Source organism: Protopterus annectens, chromosome 4.part0 (assembly GCF_019279795.1).
Source record: "Protopterus annectens isolate FY-2018-M chromosome 4.part0, PAN1.0, whole genome shotgun sequence".
NCBI lineage: Eukaryota > Metazoa > Chordata > Ceratodontiformes > Protopteridae > Protopterus > Protopterus annectens.
Window position 1 is genome coordinate 360,357,337 of NC_056733.1, and position 25,451 is coordinate 360,382,787.

Below are 25,451 nucleotides of genomic sequence, written 5' to 3' on the forward strand. Positions count from 1 at the left end.
TAATATAACAATGTTATAAAACAGCGTAATACACAGCAGGTTCACAGCATAATACACCATGGTATGCATGGAACACCACAACCACGGTGCAAGGGTTGCCAAGGACTCGTGACAGTGTTGATTAGTAACTATGAATTAGTAGTCAATGCCATGCAAATGGGGCAGATAATGCTGAATCATAAATCCTGCGGCGTAAGGCTGTACCAAGCGCAGCAGCGGTAATACACCAGTGGCTCAGAGGAATACATGTCATCTGCAGATGAGTGTGCCACCGTGGCAGGAAGCACATTTGGAGCACAGCAAACCTGGGCTGTACAGCCATAAATCACAGCTGCAGGACAGGGGTGTGGGGTAATAGTTCAGCTGAGGCACACACAATGCGCAGAAGTGCATGTGTCACGAGGATGACTATGTTCCCTTAACCTAGTCAGGTGGCTCGCCCGCCAAACAACATCGGAAACAGGAAGGTGATGTTAAGAATGTGAGGAAATCTTGGAAGAAGTGTAATTGGAGTACTAATGAGCAATCAACACTAATCAAACCCACGAAGGCCAATCGGTGGCAGCTGACAACTCTACATGCAGAAACCTGCAAAATGGGATAGGGAGGCATATGAATGCAAAGAAAGAAAGTAGGGAGGTAGCAGATTGCAAAGATAGAAGACCTGACACAGCAGAGCAAAGCAGACAGGCAACTGCTTGACAGCACACAAAGCGCATGATATGCCATGTCCCAGAAAGTACACATGACAGTGCTCTGCAGGATGCATGCCAGAAAATAGTAGGGTGCAACGTGCAAAATAGTAAGGGAAGGTGAGAAAGGTAATCCATGGCGAGGCAAGGTACTGCAACACCAAAGGCAACAGCGTTTAGTTCCATCAGTAAAAACGGAAGATAACCCCGAATCTGACCTTACAAACACACCCTATGACATCATCGATGTGCACAGCACAATAGTATAAAGTGTGAATGCACACAACACACAGCCGTGTATTCCCAAATGCCGCACCATAGGTTTAAACACACGGGGAACTTTTAAAATGTACATGTTGGGTGCTGCCGTGTCTGTGATCCATCAGCATGTGTTAGAGACAGGCGGTGTTGTGGAGGAGGGTGCCGACAACCACCGTAGGCCTCGGAGGAGAAGGAGAGTGTTCAGACCAAGGGTAACCTACCGAGGGGCTACAAGACCTGGAGATAGTGGCGTTACAGGGTGGAAGCGGGACACGTTACAGCAAATAGTGGAGCTGTGCGGCCACACCTGAGAACAGAAACAACAGAGGGAACCCATCCCAGTGGACACAAGGTATGTGTAAGCTTGCGAATATTGGCCACAGGTACCTTTCAAAGGCCAACTGGAGATATAATGGAGCATCTCACAGGCATCAGCATCCAGGGTACTACACCAGTTCTTGGATGCCATGTTACCACATGCCAATGAGCATATATACTTCCCTAGATCTCAGGAGGATTTGGCTAGCAATATGCGCCACTTCCACCATGTGGCACAATACCCAGAGGTTCTGGGTGCGATCAACTGTACGCACATACAAATCAAGTCACCACCTGGCGAGCAGGGCCAGGCTACATAAACCGCAAGGGATTCCCCTCCATCAATTGCCAGGTCATGTGCAATGCTCAGGGCATTATCATGGATGTGTGTGCTGGCAGCCCTGGAAACTACACGACTCCCATATCTGGCATGCCTCACAGCTGTATCAGGTATTTGCCAGGGGACATCCCACAAGGCCATCTCGTGGGGATGCTGGCTATGCACTGGAGCCGTGGATGATGACTCCATCAGAAATGCATACACACACATGCAAGAATGCCATAATGAGGCTGCGCACAAACCAGAATAATCATAGAGCGTGTGTTCGGGATGCTGAAATCACGGTTCCGGTGCTTGGATACATCTGGTGGAGCCTTGAAGTACTCTAAAGGCACATGTGCCCACATATTCATAGTATGTGCCATGCTACATAATATGATCCTGCGAGCTTAACTGCTGCAGGGACATAATGGTGAAGGGCCACAAAGCCCACCACAACTGCCAAAGCCAGTCAAGGCACAGAGGGTTCCAGACCAGGAACACACTGTGCTAGCCCAATGAGCAGGCGAGGCATACCCAATATGCCTATGCCTTGGCAAAGAGGGAACGTATAGCACATACTCTGACAGTGTAGGCCCCATGGACTGACACCTCCCTACCTGCACACACAGTGAAATGGATGGCACACAAACATGACCACCTGTAAAGTGTACTGTATGGGTGGCCTCATGTGTGACTCCAACATAGGCAGCCCCCAAACACTGTACACCCATCAGCCAGTGGAGCATGTAACGCCAACACCTGAACAGTACATGGGTCCTACAGCATATGGTGTTGATGTATGCCTGCCACATTCGCCGCAAGATGTATACATATATATATATATATATATATATATATATATATATATATATATATATATATATATATAGATATATAGATATATATGTGTGTGTGTATATATATATATATATATATATATATATATATATATATATATATGTAGATAGATATAATTATATATATATATATATAGAAATATATGTACACATATACATATATATATTACAGTTAAGACAGGGAATTAGAGGGATATAAGGTGACTGAGATGTAACCCGCGATATCTGTACATAGTATGCATAGTGAAACGACAACCTGAACATCTGGGAGGTTCAACATAAGAGGATACCGCCAACCATGGAACGGGTAACATACCGATATGCATAACGCGAAAGATCGCCAGACCACAGTACTGTAACAGTACATGCGCGTGTAATAGTATGATGATATGAAGGGAGAGGTAGACACCGCCGCCGGTGTTGCGGTCCACGTAGGTACTGTGTGCAACCGTCCCCGTGAGTGCCGTAGTATTTGTACATGTGCGGTGAGGGTGCCATGTGCATCGCTGTGTGAGTGTAATGTGTGTGTGTCTGCAACATGTGTATGTTGGTGCCATGTTAGAGGCAGAGCAGAATAGTAGTTGTAGGCATACGGTAAACTAGCCTCAGGCATATGTACACTACTAGTCCCAAAGTAGTAGTGACAGCCCAACCCTGGCTAGGTGTGTCGCGACATAGAACGATACAAAGTGAATATGTTCCAGATGGTAGCACAGGAATATACCCCATATGAAATGGAAAGGACGTATGTAATAGTCATGCCTGTATGTACGACACTGATATGTTAATTGCAATAAGATACATCGGCAAAGTCACACAGCAATAGGTATATACCGCGGAAATACGTATGTGCTACCCCAGTACTGACAGTGGCCACGTGTCGGCCTGTAAACACCGCTGTGTGTTCTACAAGTGTCAAACAATCATTTCCCATCTGAATATGTGGCAACCACTGGCAAACAGGCTATCCCAACAACAGGACCACAATGCCTGCAAATATCTGGGACAGAATGACAAGGGATAGTTGTCACGTACACACAACCGCTGATATACCACAGATGTTATGGAGGTATACATGCATCAAGCTCACCCATGAGCTATACAGACACCCACATGACAACAGCCCAACCTACAATCCCATAACAAAAAGACAATTAACTGTCAACTCTCCAAGTAGGGCCAGACACACACACAACTATACTGGTTATGTAGAGATGCAAGGCCCACAAACCGTATCCGTGACGTACAACCACCGACATCCCCCACTGTACATAATAAAGGAATACAAACCGTAACAGCAGCACAAACATACAGTCGGTCAATGACATCTGCATAACCACAACATATCGTGGGGACACAATTAAAGGCGGCTGCATAATTGCATGCATTGTAGAAATGCAAACAATAGCCATGTTACAGTTTTGAATGCAATACTCCGTTATTATACATCGGCAGGACAGGTACACCCACTTGTTGAAACAAATACTACACCTGTCACACACAATCCATGGGTGACATGAATGCAGACCATACCTGTTCCCATGCATAGCAGATGCAGTCACACAACATAAGACAATACAGACCATCCCCTCGAAGGTAGGGTGAATATCCAAGCCCAGGCGAAGTCAATTATACCCCAGTATCGTGGCGTAATTACGAATGGGTAGATGCACAGGTGATATGCATGTAATTACTCACGTTACACATAGCAGCTGATATACCACAGAAGTTCTGAGGGGTATACATGCAGCAAGGCCACTTGCAGACGATATTGGAACCAATTAACAACAGCCCAAGCTACACTCCCATAACAAAAGACTATTAACTGTTAACTCTCCAGGTAGGGATGGAGCACACAGACAACTATACTGTCTATGTAGAGATGCAAGGCCCACAACCCGTATCCATCACGTACAACCACCGATATCCCCCACCGTAGATATTAAAGGAATACAAACCGTAATAGCAGCACAAACATACAGTCAGTCAATGACATCTGCATACCCACAACATCTCGCGTGGGAGACACAATTAAAGGCGGATGCATACTTGCATGCGTAGTATAAAGGAATACAACAGCCATGTTACAGTTTTGAATGCAATACTCCTTTATCATTTGTCATCAGGTCAGGGACACCCACATGTTGAACCAAATACTACACCCTACACACACAATCCACGGGTAACATTACTTTGAAATATACCTGTCGCCACGCATAGCGGTTGCAGTTACACATAACATAACACAATACAGACCATCTCCATGAAGGTAGGGCAAATAGCCAACGCCCAGGTGAGGAAACCAATTATACCCCAGTATTGACACGTAATTTCCGAATGGAGTAGATGCACAGGTGATATGCACGTAATTACTCACTGAGGAACAGCAATTGGTGGGATGAATTCACATGTTGCAGGTATCGACGGATATAAGGATGACTCAGGATATTCAAACCGTATGCTCATACCAAACCAGCAGTGTACAACTGAAAGCGAAAGAAAACGGAAAAACGATACACGGAACAAAACACGGAATGAAACACCGACAAGGTATGTAGAACACACGATATGTACGGTTGTGTAACGCATGATGTGTATGACGAAGCTGTACTGTATGTGAATGGTGGTTGTAATTAATTACACTTGTCCGTAATGCAGAAAGTGGTGAAATGTAGTTATGTAGTGATATCCTGCTGAGCATACCAGCGCTTGTGGACACCGTGTGTACAGCAGTGGGACATCATGTACACAGTGGAGACACCACAAGGGCTGCCACAGGGGGGCATTAGAGAGAACAATGCCATACCACACGCTGTTGCTGGCAGTGGATGTCAAACAAGGAAGTGCCATAGCAGGGGATAGGACATGTATGTATACTGTCACAGCACGCATGTGTATGGGCATATACGTTGATGTCATATGTAAGGTGCGGCTGACGTGCAAGTATGCCCTGCATTAGGGGACACTATGTGAAATATGTGTAATGCAAAGCTGTCTAGGTAGATATGACAGATATCATACATAGTATCACAGGAATATCATGCATAACACAGGTATCGCCTATTGGTATGTACAATAACAGGATACATATGGCCTGTAGGTATGGGACAGAGTAGTAGCATGATAGCTAGCTGAAATGGAAGGGACACCAAGTAACCATGCCCAAAGGACCTGTAGCAGCTGCACAGGTGCACAGTGGGCAACAATGCAGTCTGGCAGGTCCATGTGTAAACACATGTGCAGTGTACACAGTAGTGTCACCTCCCCATGGTAATGTCCTGTGAACAGCAGAGGCAGGTGTCAACTGCGTCTACAGTACCGCTGCTGTGGTGGTACCAGGACTACGTGTCACTCAAACAACAAGGGAGGTATCACATGAACAGTGCTACTGTGTGTCCCTGCGGGATGTGCACAGGACCTATGTTCCACAGCATGGTGTGTGTTGTGTTTGTGGAAGTAACACAGAAGCCCAGCCCATGCAGTGTGGCGTGTGTGCACATATCCAGGAGCAGTCCGTTCACACTGCCCACCACAGATGTCATGTATAGGGGGTATATGCATCAGTAATGTGGAGGACATGGGCCGTGTCAGAGCAGAAGACACCCCTGAGTATGTGGTATGAAGATGTGAACAGATGTGTTTCCGTATGTCAGCCGCATATGTAAACCGTCTGAGCCTGGTAAACATCGTGGCGTGACAATGTTGTGCCATGTAAAGCTGTAGCTGTTGTTGAAGGTACACCATAAATGTGTTATTGTACCCTTGACTGTGTGTAGATGTGTGTATTTCACAGGTACAATGGCTACCTATGTACCAGCATCACACACAGTACAGATAGGTGTGGCCTTGCAGAAGGGTATCCATGCCACAGTGGAATATGGTAACCACAGGACTGTGTGTGGCATATGTGTGTACAGCAACCGTGTACAATGTGATATGTATGTACGGGACCAGTCAGTGGGTGAATGTTGTTATGCAAAGGTGATGTGCATGCACCATGTGTCATGCATCCTGATGCCATGATACTCATATGATGTATCCGCCACACTGACACCCATATGGTTGGTATCGGTATGAGCTGGTGGAGCAATAATGGTGCTTTGTATGTAGGCGTGGGATATCTTGGCATGAACAGTACTCTGTGACAGCATGTTCTGTATGTAAGCATATAGTGAACATGAGGGGCCCCATGACTGAGGACTGTGTAATGCCATATGTACCTGACCTGTAGTAGGTACTATGGTATGCTCGCACCACTGTGTGTCCTGTCCATGAGCCACATAGCATAACATCCTGAGACACAGGGTATGATGTGCAGGTGGATGTGTAAGTTGCCAATACCAGAACGTGGAATGGTGCTGAAGGGCAATGTGAGGACAACGTCTGATGTGTCGGCCTCCGTACCACCCCAACCGCCCATGCAACGGTATGACAGGTGGCCAGCATGTGTATGTGCCGTGCTGTGGCATACACAAGCCCAACACAGGTGCTAGGAAAGGCCTGGAGGCCATCAATGTGTGTGGGAATCACGTTCGTGAGGATGTGCCCCATTGCCATTCAGAATGGTCCAGTCATGGGTGTATGACTACAGTCCCACACGTGCAATGCAGTGCCACCTATGGGTAGTGCGAGAAATGCCACTGTGCGGCTGTCAGGGTACACAATGTCCGACAACAGGCTAGCAGTGAATATAGTGGCCTGGTGTGGAGACATATACCGAACAGGTTGGTGGGACATTACAGCCAGGGACATCGGAAGATGACATCGGGCCAGCGTCCCAGGACATATCGTGTGCATGTCAGTACTGTGTATGTGTCCACAGGGACACTACAATTTCCATGTACGGATTGCGACCCTGTAGTGAGTGAGAGGGTGTATTGTCAGTAAGTATGCCATCGCCAGGCACGTTGCCAACATTAGCTCGGTCTGCAATGCCTGGGTGACTATTGTATGTGACATCAGATGTGGATGTAGCCAAAGAATACAAACATACCACCACAATGCCTGTGGCCCCACACCGCAATGTGGGGCAGTCATGTTTAGGTAGCTAGCCTTGGAGTATGTGATGATGGACCTCGAGGACCCACCATGGCTGACAAGTGATGCACCCCACACATGTGAATGTACACCACTGTGCAACAGCCTGCACATGTGGTTGTACATCATATGTGCATGGAACATGACCACCATAGTGGCGTCTGTTAACAGGTCAGTACTGCCATGTCTCTGTGTGGAATAGCATGGTTTCTGCAATTGTGTACATGCTACGGAAGCGCACTGTGGTATGTGTCAGCATATGTATGTGCACTGTCCATCTGCTGGGGTGTCATGCCGTTAACAACTGCTGTCAGCAGACGTCAGTAGTACTGGTTGTAGTACACATGTTCTGTGTATGCTGCGATGGGTGTGTTTCCAGGGTGTGGCTAGCAGGGCCATGTAGCATATGTGTTTAATCCACCAAAGAGGGGATAACCCCAGGTGCGTCACACCAGTCACATGGAGGTATTGTGCATGCTAAGGGTAGTGTAGGTATGGTATGTGTTGTGTAATGTGTCATCCAGCTGAGCGGAGTGCATGACTCAAGCATGTGTAGGTACATGGGTGTCTATTCCAGGGAAGTGTGGGTTGCTGTCAGCACATGGCAGTATTAGCTGTCTGAGGCCCAATGTACAGTATAACAACGCAGACGGTATGTAACCTGTGGTGTACAATGTCGACTCTGTCACGTGTTACAATGTGTATAGCGGTCACAAACACGGGTATCTGCACATGGAGCACCTATGATGCATTGTGTGTTAGGCAACTATCCAGGATGCGTGCAAAACACTGTGTGATGTGTGAACCCCTCACCTGTGGGTGTTCCAGTCCAGGTATGTGCCTGGGAGGTACGATCCGTGTACAATCCGTACTCGCAGGCGTGTTGCGCAGAGCATGGAGGCAGGTCCCAGTCACTGCAGAGATATGTGAGTGGTGCAATAGTGTGTGTGCCTCGCTTGTGTGCAGCACAATGGAAGATGCAAGCATTGTCCCACATGACCCCATGCCGTGCCTGCCTGTTACAGCCCTGCCAGAGACAGTTATGTGAAACTGCCACAGAGGCAGTATAGCATGTGAAGATGTACATGTGTGCTCCACACCCCAGGCTGATGGCTGCAGGTCATGAGTGCCACAGCATTGTGGTCGACCAGGACTGTCATAGCGGTCAGATACCACATGCCTGCACAATAACAGTAGGAGCATAGGCAACAGTTGCAGTGACACAGTAGGTCAATGTACAGTGTCCCTGTGTCCAGACCACTGCCTACTGTACACCTTGGCTAGACACACACTCAGAGGGCTATAACACCAGTGAGTCATTGCATGTCCCAGTACACGTAGTCTGTGTATTGCCATCACAGGGCAGTCACAATAACATGTTGTATGAGAGATATATTGTACCAGGTGATGTGTCATGTGTGCGTATGTTGAGTTGCAGAGCTGTTCACCCGTCCGCAACATCTCAGTGCATGATGCCTTGTGTAACATGATGTGTGGAACTGCAATGTGATCCACAACAGGGTCATCCGTGACTGGTGCGTTGTGAATGGTGTAACCCATGGGTCTGCGGGATATACACTGGTGCTGTCGGCTGCCATGCTGGGGGCCACCAATGGTGCCTACAGTGGTCATACAGACATACTGCATACATTGTTCTGGCAGGAATGTCCATTGTTGTAGATGATGTGGTACTACGTGAAGGTAGGTGTGTGTTGTGAATGTTACCCATCCAGACGTGACCGTCAGGTGCAGTCATGGTTGTCGGCAGCATCACACCCATCCACAGCTGTCAGCACCCTGTGCCCAGAATGGGTAACAGTAGCCCTCGTACTGTGTGACTAATGTGCAGATGGCGGAACACCTACTACTGGCTGGCTAACAGTGTCATCTAGGAAGGCTATAGGATGGCTGGAATACGCTGCTCTAATGTATAATTATGGTATCCCAATAAATTACATTGATTCACATATAGTAAGCCATGGCTGGCATGTAAACCATGTACAACAATGACTGTGTGACAGACCCAACCAATGTGGAGCCATGATGAACATGCACCCGTTAGAACACCAAATGAGGTACGTTGCAGATAATGATGTACAACTGACAGCTATGGGCACAGCATGGATGCAGAAGCACATCCCCCACAGGCAGTACCACTCCATGTTGGTAGGGGGGCATTGCACGAGTACATGTGACAGTTGCTGTATTGCCACATGTACGGCATATCCGTCATATAGGGGTAGCACTGGTACGTGACTGTCGGACATGCCTGTACATACGACCATGTCCCACAGGATATGTGTTACGTGTGTACAACACCTGTCGTACCTTCATCAAGCTGTGAAGTGTATGGCTGCCAGTGTACCTGTGTGACATGTTGTGCAATGGGTGCAAAGGTACACAGTAGCGCATTACATGCCCACATGTCCTGCACAGGTGCATAGCCTGAACATACAATACAAATAGGGTGTTGGATAATAGCAACCCACAAGGGTGGCAATCCACTATCACCTTTCCGGGTAAGGTGTGCATGTCCATGACACATTAGCACCTGAGATGTTAGCAGTACAGCTGTACAGGGCGGCATGCATATTTGATTACAAATACCCTTGCGTGTTCCACCACTGGCCTGTTGACAGACAGACACCAACACAATGTGCAGCATTGACATGTGCACAGCACATCACCGCTGGCTACAGTAGAACAGGGTTACTGTGTTGACATGTGCACAGAACATCAGCGCCAGCCACAGTCGAACACGGTATGTGTTGAACCCCACCGTCATTGTAGCCCATGCCACAGACAGTGTTATGCATCTGTGTATGTACGGCTGGGAATGGCCCTGGCCTAGCAGTATATCTGTGTCAGTGTTGCGAACAACAAACTGAATGGGCTGTGTGTGAGGTGTGCGTCATACGTGTATGGTCTGATGGATGATACCAGCAGTGCCCCCACTATGTGAACATCCCCACCCCATAAATGAATACCTAGGCTGTGCTCAACACCATGGTCACTGTGGGAGGGATGGTGCTGTGCGGTGCACCCGCCGACATGGTGGTGACAGCAGGCACTGGATGTAGACATATGTGGTACCCATGTCAGGCCGGGGTACCATCCATGTGCACGGGATATCACCGTGCGGGCACATACAGCACTGTGTTGAACAATATCACAGCACATAGCACCTGTCAGGCGTAATGTGTATGCATGGATGTGCGATGCCAGCATGCACCATACACACCCCCACCAAGCAGCATGCTGCCTACCTTGCAGAAGGCCATTGTCCACACCATGATGATGGACATGCGACATGTCCATATACCCACAGAAATGACATATGAAATGGACAGCCACCCTCCCAATACTGGTATCCCACAGGCGGGACACATCCCTGTGCCATGTATGGGATATACCCTGCCATACCATGCAGCCCTGTGCAGCAAGGCTGCACGTGCCATCACAGTCATACATGGTGCGATGGCCACATGGCACTTGCACTATCAACTGACCAGATCAGTAATGTGGCACTGATGCACCTTGTGGCATCACAAGTGCTGTGTGTCAGTGTGTACAATGCACGCGCGCACATGCTGTGTATGACCAGACCTGCTAATGTCATATGATTAGACATTGTCCCATGTGTATCACATGTGCAATACAGGTGAGCCATGGCAGGATGTCCAACACCCGTACAGTGCTGAGTAGATGTATATGGCAAAACACATGCATGTACAGGTGTCCATGTGTATGTGTGCAGTGCCACCGCTGACGTCCATAACGGCTGCGTCTGTGATGCTATGTGACATATACACAGCATCCAGGTGAACAGTAGAACTGTGCACACATCGGGCCACGTGCTGATTGGTATGAACACAGGTGCAGGCAGGTACACATGTCCACAGCAGGCTACCATCTACATAGGGTATGTACAGTGTGATGAGTTGACACAGATATGATATGATACCTACTGCATAATGGTGTGACAGGTGTGACAGCAACACGTCAGCTGTGTCAGTGTCATGATGCGTCTCAGAGATTACTGTGCAGATGTCGTACATGTCATAGCAATGTATGTTCAGTGGTATGCCAGTACATCAGTGTTTATGTGACCTGTCACCATCATTATGTCTTACAGAAAATGCCTCGTTCACGCCTGCCAGCCTTCAGCCGCCAGGAGGATGAAGTAATCATACCATTGCTCCATGACAACTATGACTTGCTATTCAGCCATGTTCCACAGCAAGCGCAGCAGCGGGATGACCTGTGGCAGGATATGCGCAGGAGGGTGAATGACATGGGTGGCAACAACCGCACCTACCAGCAGGTATGCTGACACTGTATGGACCTCATACGGCACGCAAAATAGCATGCCGCCACAATCGCCAGAGAACAAGGTGGAACAGGTGGTGGGCCACCAACCCAGCCCCCGCTCACACACACAGAGGAGCTCCTGGCCAGTCTGGGGACACCCAGGGAATAGCATGCAGAAACATTAGCCACCATAGTGGAGGTGGGTGTCTCCCAACCAATGAGCCTGGAGCTGCCTGGTAAGTCAGTCTTGCATATGAGTATGATATCCACTGTAGTTGTAGGTGTCACTGTACATCATGTAAAGTAACAACACATGCCAGGTATATGGGCACACAAGCCGCATACTACAGTATGCTACGTTGTGTATGCAGACGTGTGCATACCATATGCTATCACACAGGTACAGGATGTGACATGCACCGTGCGAACTGTGGCTGTCATACAGTCATGGATAATGTGTATACGTCGCCCCTATGCAGGTACCTCTGGCGTGTCGCACAGACATGGGTCCGTCGCAGGTGAGACTGTTGTTAGTACCAGGCATGTTACAGTGTAGAGTTATTCGCCATGTGGCCAGGTATAACATGCACACCTGGGTTTTGTTCCAGTCACGGTATACAGGTTGCACCACCAGACACACGCATGCCACCCATGTGCAGTAGATACAACCGTTATTATACACCGGCATGAAACCACAGTACCTGTCAGTGTGATATGTGCTGTCAGCTATGCATACAACGGTGGAGGTGTTCTAAAATGGATGCATATGTAGTATGCATTGGAACACCATTCGTGGTAGGCACACAATACCACACAGTGATCAGTGATCTGGCCAGCACACAGGTGTCACCAATGTGACATATGCCCCTGCATTGTGTGCACACGTTGTGACACGCCACCCATGTCCCACGCCCATGGTGTTCTGTCTGCAATATTGTCACACCATCACATGACCTACCCCCGACATAACAAACATCCACACTGTTGTCTGCATAGACCTCTGGATTGTGACACCTCCGACATGTATGGGTGTATGTCACATGGGACACCACAGGAATGGGTACACGATGCCCATCACACACAATTGTCCAAGACCCAGTCACACATGGCCATGGGTGATAGCCACAGGCATGTTGCCACACAGTACGTCTGATGTGGATAGACACCGTTGCACATTGTCCTCACATGGTCCACTACGGCTATGATCGCACTACCTGTACATTTGATGTGGTACACCAGACAACCAGAATGCCTATCTGCAGCCACCGGAGGTGCCACCGATGTCTACCATATACGTGCTGTGGAACAGCATGACTGTGTTGCAGTCATGGCGATGCAATGCGTCCATGTTATGCATCGCACAGCAACATAAATGCATCCTGTTGCCATGCAGTGGCACAGTGCCTGTACTCCCCACTGTATAGCTATGTACATGGCTCACAGTAACTATACCTGCACATACACATGTGCTAAACATGCATTCTATCTGTAGGCTGTACACACAACACTGCACTGTGAAGCCCATTATGATGCGGTGCATGTGGCGGGACACCAGTGTGTCACACATGTCCACATGTTACCGCACATGGCGGATTACATGCCAAGGTAACGTCAGCCATGTGTACTGTTAACCTGTCTGTGGCCACATGGTGTATCACGGTGATGCATGCAAACTACCATGATTGTGTGTACTGCATGCCTACTGATATGACACCTGCTTGATGTAGTGTGCACCCCAGGGCAGTATGCATACTAACACTATTTATGTCTGGGCTGCATTCCCTGTGCTGTAGTGTGAGAATGCTGCATGCCATCTGCAATAACACATGCATGGTGTGCCTGCGTGTGTGTGTGTGTGAGAGAGTGTGTGTGTGTGTGTGTGTGTGTGTGTGTGTGTGTGTGTGTGTGCGCGCGTGTGTCCACCTGCGTGTCTGCGTGTGTGTCTGTGTGTGTGTGTGTGTGTGTCTGCCTGCGTGTCTGCGTGTGTGTGTGTGTGTGTGTGTGTGTGTGTGTCTGTGTGTAATGTACCTTACAGTATGTCTTTGTATTCACAGATGGTGTAGGTGCATTCCCCTCCTGCGGTCCATCTGATGTTAGTGTCCCCACAGATACTAGCGGTGATGACCATATGCATGAGGTACAGGCAGGGTTGTCAGGGGCAGAAGCTGTGCCAGTGGTTACCATCCCACCTATGTCCCCCTCATCCCCGTACATGGTTCTGATGCCGACACATACCACATCACTGTTGCCCATAGAGGAAGGACAGTCAGTGTCTGTTGGCATTGAGCAGGAATGTGTGGTGGCTACAGAAGGTGCGCCTACACACCATGTTGCCAGTGTAATGACTGGTGATGTGCCACACAGGCATGTGGCTGGTGCTGCTCATAGGAGGACCTCTGGCAGACATGCACCTGCTGTACATGGCGCAGCAGCTGGTATCACCAGACGCATGTTCCAGACTGTAATGGCGGCACAGGCACGTGCAGAACGGCAGAACCAAGAAGGGCAGAGGCTGCAGAGGGCTGCAATCCGTTCCCTAAATGACAACATCCAGTCATTGGCGAGTGCTCAACAGCAGATTGCTAATGTACTGGATAGGCGATTAGGTGAAATGGTTGGAATCCTCGACTGAGGCATGGCAATCCGCGAGCGTGAGCTGTCTGTGCTGGAACACCTGGTAGGGGTGAGGCGTAGGACATGTGGGCGTAGGACAGCAACACCACCTAGTGTAGGTCGACGTGTGCATGCCACCTCTCATGCCCACTCACACAGTGCCGGTAGCAGCAGCAGTGCAGCTGGTGCTACACCGTCCACACCAGGACTCAGCAGGCCAAGTGGACATGGCCCTGGCCGGTCCCAGCGTGGATAAGGTTCCAGCGGACATGTGTCATCGGACAGTAGCCACTCTATACCTCCACCCGGTAGTGCCCGTGCAACCCCAGGCAGGCACGGGTCACGTGGCTGCTGACGGACACAGTGAGCCATACAACCTGCACTGTACAGTCTGGGGCTGCCAATTATACCCTGTGTAGGCATCACATATGGCTAGACTGTGTACACACATACCCACACACAGCAGACACAACTGTAGGGCTCCACCACATCCACATGCATTCTGCACAATCATGCCCAGTAAACTCACCAGCCCTTACACACACACACACACACACGATGTTATCCATTGGTGCAGCCTATGCCCCTGGCAGACATATCACCCTGTGCATATGATGAAGCCTCTGCCGCATCCCTGTCATCCACACCATCGGTGCAGGGTTATGCAAATATATTCTGATGCACAGGGTGGACAAGATAGTGAGAGGTGTATGTGATACCTGTGTATGCATAGCGTGTAATGTGTATGTTGCAGTGGTTGTGTATGAAAACTGACTGGTGCGTATGTGATGTGGGTTGGGTGCTGTCAACATGCAGCAGACATACCATGTAGTGCAGGTGCGGCATGCATTGAGCTGTGTTCACGGTATGTGTGACAGTTACATGTGTAGCACCATGTTGGTTCTGATAACCTGAATCCCTCCTATGGTGTACTCGCATGTGCCTACAGGGAGCACTGTTATCGGTCCCCCATGTGTAGCTGTGGATTTCCACAGGCACATCAGGCAATATCAGCATACCACATGTACCCGCAACCTGCCTGGACACCTACATAGGTTCATAGGTAGATACTAGGCTATCTGCCCTGGGGCATTTATAAGCCTAGCCAGAGTATGTGTGGCTTTCACCACCCCTTAGCATGAGGATACTATACCCATTAGTTTGCTGTGCCTCTGTCCAGCAGTGTCACAGAGATGATTCCCGGGGTATACCTACGATCTCCCATCCACTCAAGCTTTCTCTTGAACAGAGTCAGTGAGGGGCTCTACCTCACAAGGACTGGCATTCTGTTCCATAGTGTAGGGAGTCTCTGGGTGATGAACCTGTCCCTCCAGCACGTCCCATTTTATTTAATTTATTTAATTTTATTTTACATTTGTTAACCGGGGGTGTCTGACTGAGCCGAAAAGGCCCTTTTTCAGCAGAGGCCTTGGGAGAAAAGCTCCACAAAGAAAAATTACAGACACATTTAGTTATTTAGACATAATCAGTATACACACAAATTACAAGAGACATGTTTTTACAGTGACATGCGGCACAACAGTTACAGTGGAGAGAACAATCAAAAAAGATATTAATCTTAAAAATAAAGGTAAGTAATAGATTTGTGGTGTACAGCTGAACTTTGGAATGTAGGTAGAATACATACATAGTACACAGGTATAGTACATACACTGTAGATTAGCCAGTGTTTGTGAGTAAGATTGAAAAACTATTATAAATTGCTCTAGATTTAGTATGCATATGTTATCCGCTTTCACTAGCCTGGGGAGCAATCATGGTACTGCCAACTTTGCTTGAGATGTTGCCTGATGAGGTCTTTAAAGGAGGCTTTGGATGATGTGTTTTGAATGCTAGTAGGGACAGAGTTCCATTGTTTAGCCACTGAACTACTATATAGTGCATCTCCAAAGCTATTGTAGCTGTTGGTGACTTCTAGTAGTAGTTTGCTTGATGATCTAAGAGGCCTTTTGGCTGAGTGATGTTGTACTAGGTTTTTGAGGGCAGGACACTTATTGGGGAGGTAATAGATAGAATGACAGAGGCAGAGCTGATTGTAGGTTAGGCAGTTCAAGCCAGTGGAGCTGTCTCAAAGCAGTACAATGATGAGTTCTATATGAGCAATTTGCAGCAAAAAGGGCAATTCTGTTATAGCAAGCTTCCATTTTGCTTAGTTCAGTTTTGTTGAGATTAGTCAGAATGGGAGATGCATAGAGTAGGGTGGATAGAAGTTGGGAGCGAGCAATGGCTGATCTTGTGTTGTTGGTAAGAAATGGTTTGATACGGTAGAGTGACCCCAGTTTGGCATGTACTTTTTTAATAGTTAAGTTCAGATGACTATCAAATTTTAGGTGGGAGTCTATGGTTATTCCCAATAGCTTAGCCTGTGGCACTGGAGCAATTGAAGTAGCATTTGTGGAGTAGATAGTGAATTGACTGTTAGTGTTTTTGTTAGAACTGGTTATAATCATAAGCTGAGTTTTCTTTGGATTGAGGATAAGTTGGGCTTTGGTAAGGTAGTTTTCAACGTCAGAGAATGCTAGTTGAGTTGTTTGCAGGACGGTGGGAATGTTTTGTGCAGCACATATTAAGGTAATGTCATCTGCATACTGAAATAAAGATGCATGCTGTGTGGAGGTGTGGAGGTCATTTGTGAAGACTGTGAATAGTAGTGGTCCTAAGATAGAACCCTGTGGGACTCCTATAGTTATGGGCAGCTGAGGAGAGAGAGAATTTTCCCATTTCACAGCTTGGTACCTGTCAGTTAAGTAGCTTTGGAACCAGGTAAGAGTGGAATTAGATAGATGATATTGGTTTAGTTTGTTTAGCAGGATTTGGTGTGAGACTGTGTCAAATGCTTTGGACATATCCAAAAAAAGAGTTGACACTTGCAGGCCTTCATTTTTGAGATGGTTTACTGTGCCTGTGAAGCAGAGGAGAGCTGTAGTGGTACTATGGGCAGGTCTGAAACCATGCTGAGTAGGTGACAGGATGTTGCAGTCTAGAAGATAGTTTAGCATCTGGGTATGGATGCATTTTTCTAGGATTTTGGCCAGGGGGAGAGTAAAGCAATGGGTCTGTAGTTATTAAGTTCAGTGGAGGTCCTGCCTTTATGTATGGGTGTAACATAGGATATTTTCCAGAGTTTGGGCACATAGTTTTCAACAATTGATCTGTTTATGAGAGTGGAGACTGGGATAGCAATAGCATCTGCTGGAAGTTTCAAGAAATAGCTGGGGAGTAGGTCGGCTGCTGTTGATGAGGTTTTTAGTTTGGAGAGCATGCTTTTGATTGAAGTGGTGGAAACTGTTTTGAGGGTAAAGCTAGTATTAGAGTTATTTGTGTTGGGGGGGATAGTGAGGAAGGAACTGTTCTGTGATACTAAGGATAGAATTGAGTTCACAAAGTGGGAGCTGAATTGTGTTTTGATGGGAACTTTAATGTCAGGGGTGGTTGGTTTGGGGGTAGCCTTTTGGGTGGATTTTAGTAGCTGGTTTACATTTTGCAAAATTTTTGCGGATTGTGTTGGTATTTAGTTTGTAATGTTGTGTAGTAGGATTTTTTGTCCAGCCTAATGCATTTTTTTTGCAGTGCGCAGTTCTTGGTACTTAGTTAGGCTTTGTGTTTCTTTGTTTTTTTGATAGTAACGCCAGGCAGTGTCTCTGGACTTGAGGATTTGTTTGGTTTCTTTACTGAGCCAGGGGTTTGTAGAGGTTCTAACCTTGATTTTGCGCAATGGAGCGACAGTGTCTAGGTGTTGTAGAAATGTTTTGTTGAAATATGCTACAGCCTGGTCAAGTGGGAGGGTTTTTAGGGGGGTCCAGTCACAGTTACACAGTAAAGTGTTGAGGACCTCAGGAGAGAATTTTTTGTGTTTCTAGTGGATATATAGTTAGTGGTTTTGCATATGCTTGTTCTATGTATAAAGTATATTATGTTGTGGTCACTTAAGGTGTCTGGGAGACTGCCTGTGTGAGGGTACAATGTGGGGTTGCTAGTTAGGACCCAGTCAAGGATGGATTCCCTTTTAGATTTTTTATCACACCTAGTTGGAATTTGGACTAGCTGCTGGTAGCCATGGAGATTTATTAGATTACTTGGTGTTTCTGATATACAGGTGAACCAATCTAGGTTGAAGTCCCCCAGAATAAGGGTTTCTTGTGAGTATGTGGAAGAACACCAGGATAAAAAGTCTTCAAGGCTAGCAGGTGTATTACCAGGTGGAATATAGATCACAATTGTGGTGATGACCTTTTTAGGGTGAAGAAGTTGTGAGATAAGTATGTCCCAATTATTGGGGGATGGGTAGGAGTTTGGTAATTGACGGACAGTTAAGTTGGACTTGTAGAGTAAGGCAGTTCCACCCCCTTTATGAAGTGGTCTGTCTTGTCTAATGATATTGTAGCTGGTAGGGAGAACTTCTGAGTTAGCTATGTTTTTATTTAGCCAGGTTTCTGTTAAAGCAACTATGTCTGGGGAGTAGTGTGCTATTGTGGCCTGGAGTTCAGGTATTTTATTTTGATACTTCTAATATTAATATTTAGCATTAAAAGATGGTTGGTTTTGCTGCTGTTGTTGATTTGCTCAGGGATGAAGAAAGTGGGGTGTTATGTTCTGACATTTGTGTTTGAGCAGTTTGTGTTGGACAGGATGGATTTGGGCCTGGGTTGGGGTGGATATCCCCACTTATGGTGAGCCTGGAGTTAAAATGGTTATACAGATGTTGGAGTTTGGTGAGGAGTGTGAAAAAGTATTGTGTTTTTTTGGAGTAGGAATGAGAGCATATGTGTTTAGTTCTGAATTGGTCCGTTATGTAGTTCTTGAACAAGTGTGGGCAGATATTATTATAATGTGTGGTGTCTGTGTATGAGAGTGCATAATGCAGTGTTGTGCTACTAAGTTTAGGGATATTGCTAGAGTGATAACCTGTAGTGTTGTAAAGAATTATGAGAAGAGAGACTAGATTTAGTTGTGTGATAGTCATGGTTATAAAGTTTATGTTGTTTCTAGGTGGAGGGGTCTGAATAGGAATTATAGGGTTGCACTATATGTGGATAGGGAAGTAGTGTGGGTGATGCAAAAAAATGCCTAGTGGGAATGAGAGTGATTGGGAGTATTTTGTGTGGAGCAAGTTGGTGTGGTTTAATGTGATATGACTTGAGGAGCTGTGATTGGTGGAGGTGATGTGAGGGTGAGCTGTGGGTGTGACTATGATTACTATAAATGTAGAGGTAGTGGGGGTGGGAGGGAATAGGGGGCAGGGCAGGGGAGCGGAGAGAGCCAGAGCATTAGCGAGGGCGAACGGAGCGGGGCAGAGCCAGAGCCAACCAAGGCAAGAGAAAAAAGTAAGTATTACTTTACAAATCTGAACACTTTTAAAACAAATTCCTGAGGTCTAATGGCTTACCGGCTAGCAGAATGTAATTGCTGAAAGCACTTGTGTCCTGGTGGGAGACTAGAAATTTAAAGATGGCTCCATGCTCAGCAGGATTCTAATATAGACTTTGTATTGGGGGAGGGAGATAGCACAAGGTGTGTAAACCAGGTGGAATGCAAAGAAACCAGAGAGGCAATCAGTGGAAATCAGTGAAGCCTCAGACTGGGTAAGTAATAATTCGAACTACCTGTAAAGTGAAGGAGAGAAGAGACAGCAAAGTTTATTAAGGTTGGGAGTGTGTCTTTACATTGACTTGCTGATTAGTAACCAGTTTGTGCACAGATTAGAGTAGGGAGATACATTAGCAATGATAGAGATGCAAATAAGCAGGTGATTCTCCAAGTGATACAAACTAAGGCAGAAAGAACTGAGAGGGCTGCTTGATGGTTAATTTAATTTAGTCACAGGGATGTGAATTAAATATATACTGTCTATTGGACAGTTAGGATTACTGTACTATCGGGGGGGGGGGGGCACAAGGCTACAACAGTCAGTTTTATTAGCAAGCTGACAACTACTAAGAAATACTGCTAATGTAATAGCTTCACTCTCATAAAACATACAAGAAGAATGCCTGGGTGGACTGACCCTGCTCTTGAGGCTCAAAATGTATATCCTTGTTTAGTTTGCAATACTGATTCCTTCCTACACTGTATAGATGGAGTGGTAGCCGCAGACTGCAGATTTGCTTGAGTGTGCTCTGTAGAGAGAGAGAGAAAAAAAAAGAGAGGATGAAGCTAGTAGGAGGAGACAAAGACAGGTCAAAGGAAGTAATGAGGCAATAGGAGGGTGTAAAAGAAAAAAATCTGAGGATAATGTGGATAAAGCAGGAGAATAGATGCTACTGCTACAGTTTGAGAGTGCTTCAACAGTAACCACATCACAGTGCCATAACTTAATTTGGAAACAGGTTAATAAATCATACACAATACATTTATCAGCCAATTATCCTGTGCATAGAAGAAAAAGGAAAATGAACACAACAGCACAGCTGAAGCAGTAGCAGATACAACTGTAGTGCTAAAGTCAGTAAATACTGTTTCTAACTCCAAAGACTAGGTCAATTAGATATACATTACAATTATAACAGCAGTTTTAGTAGCATAGAGACAACATAGCTGCAGTGGTAGTGTCAGTAAAAACACAATTCCTAAATGACAGAATCAACCAGTTAAATAAAGAAAATAAGCAGATCAGTAGTCACAATTCAGAAAAATGAATACTAGTTGTATAAATCCAAATACAACAAAAAGTAAGTATTACTTTACAAATCTGAACACTTTTAAAACAAATTCCTGAGGTCTAATGGCTTACCGGCTAGCAGAATGTAATTGCTGAAAGCACTTGTTTCCTGGTGGGAGACTATAGCAATAACCCATGCCTGAGTGTGGGTAATGCTAAATTTACCCACGGTTGGCGTGGTTTGGTCCCGAGGGCGAAGCCTGAGGGACCAAACAAAGCCAACCGTGGGTAATTTAGCATTACCCACATCCAGAAGTGGGTTATTGCTATTACTCATGACATTATTTAAGAAAAGAAACTATTACTTTCTTAAATAATGGCATAGTATAATGCCTGTTTACTGCCCTTCCGCAGATGTCTGGCATCTGCGGCAGTTCTGATGTACCGCGCCTGCGCAGTACATCAGAGTTGGGCAAAAGCAACGAGAAAGCAAGATCTCGGTTGCTTTTTATAGCTATGTTAAATGAGTTTAACATGGACAGTTTTAAAATAAGCAACGGACATCTCCGTTGCTTATTTTAACTGTCTCGCTATGTTAAACTCATTTAACATAGCGAACACTAAACAAAAGCAACGGAGATCTTGGTTTCTCCGTTTTTAAACACTGTCTCGCTATGTTAAATGGGTTTAACATAGCGAGACAGCTTTAAAATAAGCAACGGACATCTCCGTTGCTTATTTTAAAACTGTCTCGCTGCTATGTTAAACTCATTTAACATAGCGAAACACTAAAAAAAAGCAACGGAGATCTTGCTTTCTCCGTTGCTTTTTTTAAAACACTGTCTCGCTATGTGAGACAGCTTTAAAATAAGCAACGGAGATCTCCGCTTATTTTTAAAGGTCTCGCCATGTTAAACCCATTTAACATAGCGAGACAGTGTTTTGTAACGAAGTTATACTAATGGAAAAAAGTCCGGGCGACCGGACCTTTTTCCATTAGTATAACTCGATTTACAATGGGCACGCTGGCCAATCAGCGTGCACGTTTTGGGGGGATCATGGTATAATAGAAATTTAAAGATGGCTCCATGCTCAGCAGGATTCTAATATAGACTTTGTATTGGGGGAGGGAGATAGCACAAGGTGTAAACCAGGTGGAATGCAAAGAAACCAGAGAGGCAATCAGTGGATATCAGTGAAGGCCTCAGAGAGGGTAAGTAATAATTCAAACTACCTGTAAAGTGAAGGAGAGAAGAGACAGCAAAGTTTATTAAGGTTGGGAGTGTGTCTTTACATTGACTTGCTGATTAGTAACCAGTTTGTGCACAGATTAGAGTAGGGAGATACATTAGCAATGATAGAGATGCAAATAAGCAGGTGATCCTCCAAGTGATACAAACTAAGGCAGAAAGAACTGAGGGGGCTGCTTGATGGTTAATTTAATTTAGTCACAGGGATGTGAATTAAATATATACTGTCTATTGGACAGTTAGGATTACTGTACTATCAGGGGGGGGGGTGGGGTGGCTACAACAGTCAGTTTTATTAGCAAGCTGACAACTACTAAGAAATACTGCTAATGTAATAGCTTCACTCTCATAAAACATACAAGTAGAATGCCTGGGTGGACTGACCCTGCTCTTGAGGCTCAAAATGTATATCCTTGTTTAGTTTGCAATACTGATTCCGGGGGGGGGGGGGCACAAGGCTACAACAGTCAGTTTTATTAGCAAGCTGAGAACTACTAAGAAATACTGCTAATGTAATAGCTTCACTCTCATAAAACATACAAGCAGAATGCCTGGGTGGACTGACCCTGCTCTTGAGGCTCAAAATTTATATCCTTGTTTAGTTTGCAATACTGATTCCGGGGGGGGGGGAGACACAAGGCTACAACAGTCAGTTTTATTAGCAAGCTGAGAACTACTAAGAAATACTGCTAATGTAATAGCTTCACTCTCATAAAACATACAAGTAGAATGTCTGGGTGGACTGACCCTGCTCTTGAGGCTCAAAATGTATATCCTTGTTTAGTTTGCAATACTGATTCCGGGGGGGGGGGACACAAGGCTACAACAGTCAGTTTTATTAGCAAGCTGAGAACTACTAAGAAATACTGCTAATGTAATAGCTTCACTCTCATAAAACATACAAGTAGAATGCCTGGGTGGACTGACCCTGCTCTTGAGGCTCAAAATGTATATCCTTGTTTAGTTTGCAATACTGATTCCTTCCTACACTGTATAGATGGAGCGGTAGCCGCAGACTGCATATTTGCTTGAGTGTGCTCTGTAGAGAGAGAGAGAGAAAAAAAAAAAGAGAGGATGAAGCTAGTAGAAGGAGACAAAGACAGGTCAAAGGAAGTAATGAGGCAATAGGAGGGTGTAAAAGAAAAAAATCTGAGGATAGTGTGGATAAAGCAGGAGAATAGATGCTACTGCTACAGTTTGAGAGTGCTTCAACAGTAACCACATCACAGTGCCATAACTTAATTTGGAAACAGGTTAATAAATCATACACAATACATTTATCAGCCAATTATCCTGTGCATACAAGAAAAAGGAAAATGAACACAACAGCACAGCTGAAGCCGTAGCAGATACAACTGTAGTGCTAAATTCAGTAAATACTGATGTTCGTCGTCTCCCATTGCTGCAGTCCTGACTAATGGGTACTCCGCTGCCCACCATCGGCCCGAATACCAAAGGGCTAGATCTGGCGTCGGTCATGGCGCCCGAGACTGACGTGGTGTCAGTATAAATGCGCATGACCGACGCCATAACATCAGTCTTTCTTGCCGCATGGTCCTGAGCAGAAGCAGAATTTGCAAGTGCTCGTTCTGGAATTGTCGGTTTTGTTTCAGACCGAGACCAAGTTGGGCTTACCCCATTGGGGACATTTTTTTTGTCTTTTCTTGCCTCAGTATTGACGGATGTCAGAAAAAGTTAATAACTGTATTTCTTGTGGGAAACAGATTCCTCATAGGGATTACCATTCACTCTGCATTCCTTGTTTAGGGCCTGAGCACGTTGTTGGGTGTCGCTTTTGTGCTACTTTTAATAAGCCGCACTATTAAACGCCGGTTGGACTGTGCTAGGCTGGTGTTTGCAAACGTTGTAATTACATGCCGCCGGATTCTCCGACGACTGGCTCTTCTAAGAAGCGCAAAGAAAAGTCTTTGCGGTCCAAGCAGGATGAGGCGCCCACCCGCCGGTCCTGTAGAACCACTGGCTGCTTCAGTGGCTCTTTCTGACAGTGTACCAGAGTGTCAAGGGGTGCCTTTGTTACTACAGGGGGTGGCTTCTCCTGTGTTAGGCCAGGGTGAGGGTGCTCCTCTGTTGTCTGTGGCCCTCCCTCATAGGGTGGTTAAGCCTCCTCCTTCTCAAGGCAAAGGCCATTCTAAGTCTAAGTCTGCCCTTGCGGGTGCTTTTCCCCAGGGTCCAGCTCCTAGGAAGCACATGTTAAAGATGGCTGAAGATTTGATTACTTTAATTAGATGTTCCATGCCTCCCCTGAGAAGAGGCCCAGGGTAGGGACAGAGTTGAGAGTTTGGTTCAGTCTTCCAATGAGTCAGATTCCTCTGTGGAAGACCTTCAGGATTTCTCTCTATTCTGATTCGGAGGCTGAGGATGCTTCTCCCTCGTCCCCTCCAGAAGATTTTTCTTTCTCTGAAACTTTGCATTCCATGAGGGAACATTTCAAATGGGAAGGCCAGGATTATTCTGATTCTCGTAAAAGGCGGAGAGAATTTGTTTTTGCCTCAGCACAGGCCCTTGGCTATTCCTCCTGTACTGGATGTTGTTCAGGATGTATTTTCTGAGGCTGCCCTTAACCCAGATTCTCTGCCTCCTGCCCCTGTTAAACCAGATAGATACTACAGGGTTCCGGAAGCTCACAAGTACTTGTTTAAGAGCCCTAGGGCTGATCCAGAAACTATTTCTCAAGGCCCCAAAGGTGTTAAGGCTTCTGTGGTTAAGAATCCAGTTCCTTTGGACAAGGATGCTAGGGCCCTGGATAGGTGGGGTAAAAAACTGTATACCTCTTCTACTTTGGCTATGAGGGCTTTAAATTGTCAGTTTCATATGCTCAGGTATCAGAATTTTTTGTTAAGTCAATTGAAATGTAAAGTTGATGCTTTAGCTGCAGGTATTGACTGTAAGGAGCTTCAGGATTTAGTGCATGCTTCAGACCAGGTTGGTAAGCATTCTTTGCAGTGTGGTTTTGATGCTTTACAAGCTTCTTCCAGGGTGGCTGCTACTAGTTCTGTTGTTCGCAGACATGCCTGGCTTAAAGATCAGTCCTTGTCAGAGCATGTTAAAGCTCGAATTATGGATGCTCCTTTGCAATCTGATGTTCTTTTTGGCCCTCCAGTGGAATTAGTTTTAAAAAAAATGGAGGAAAATGCTAAGTCTATGCAGACG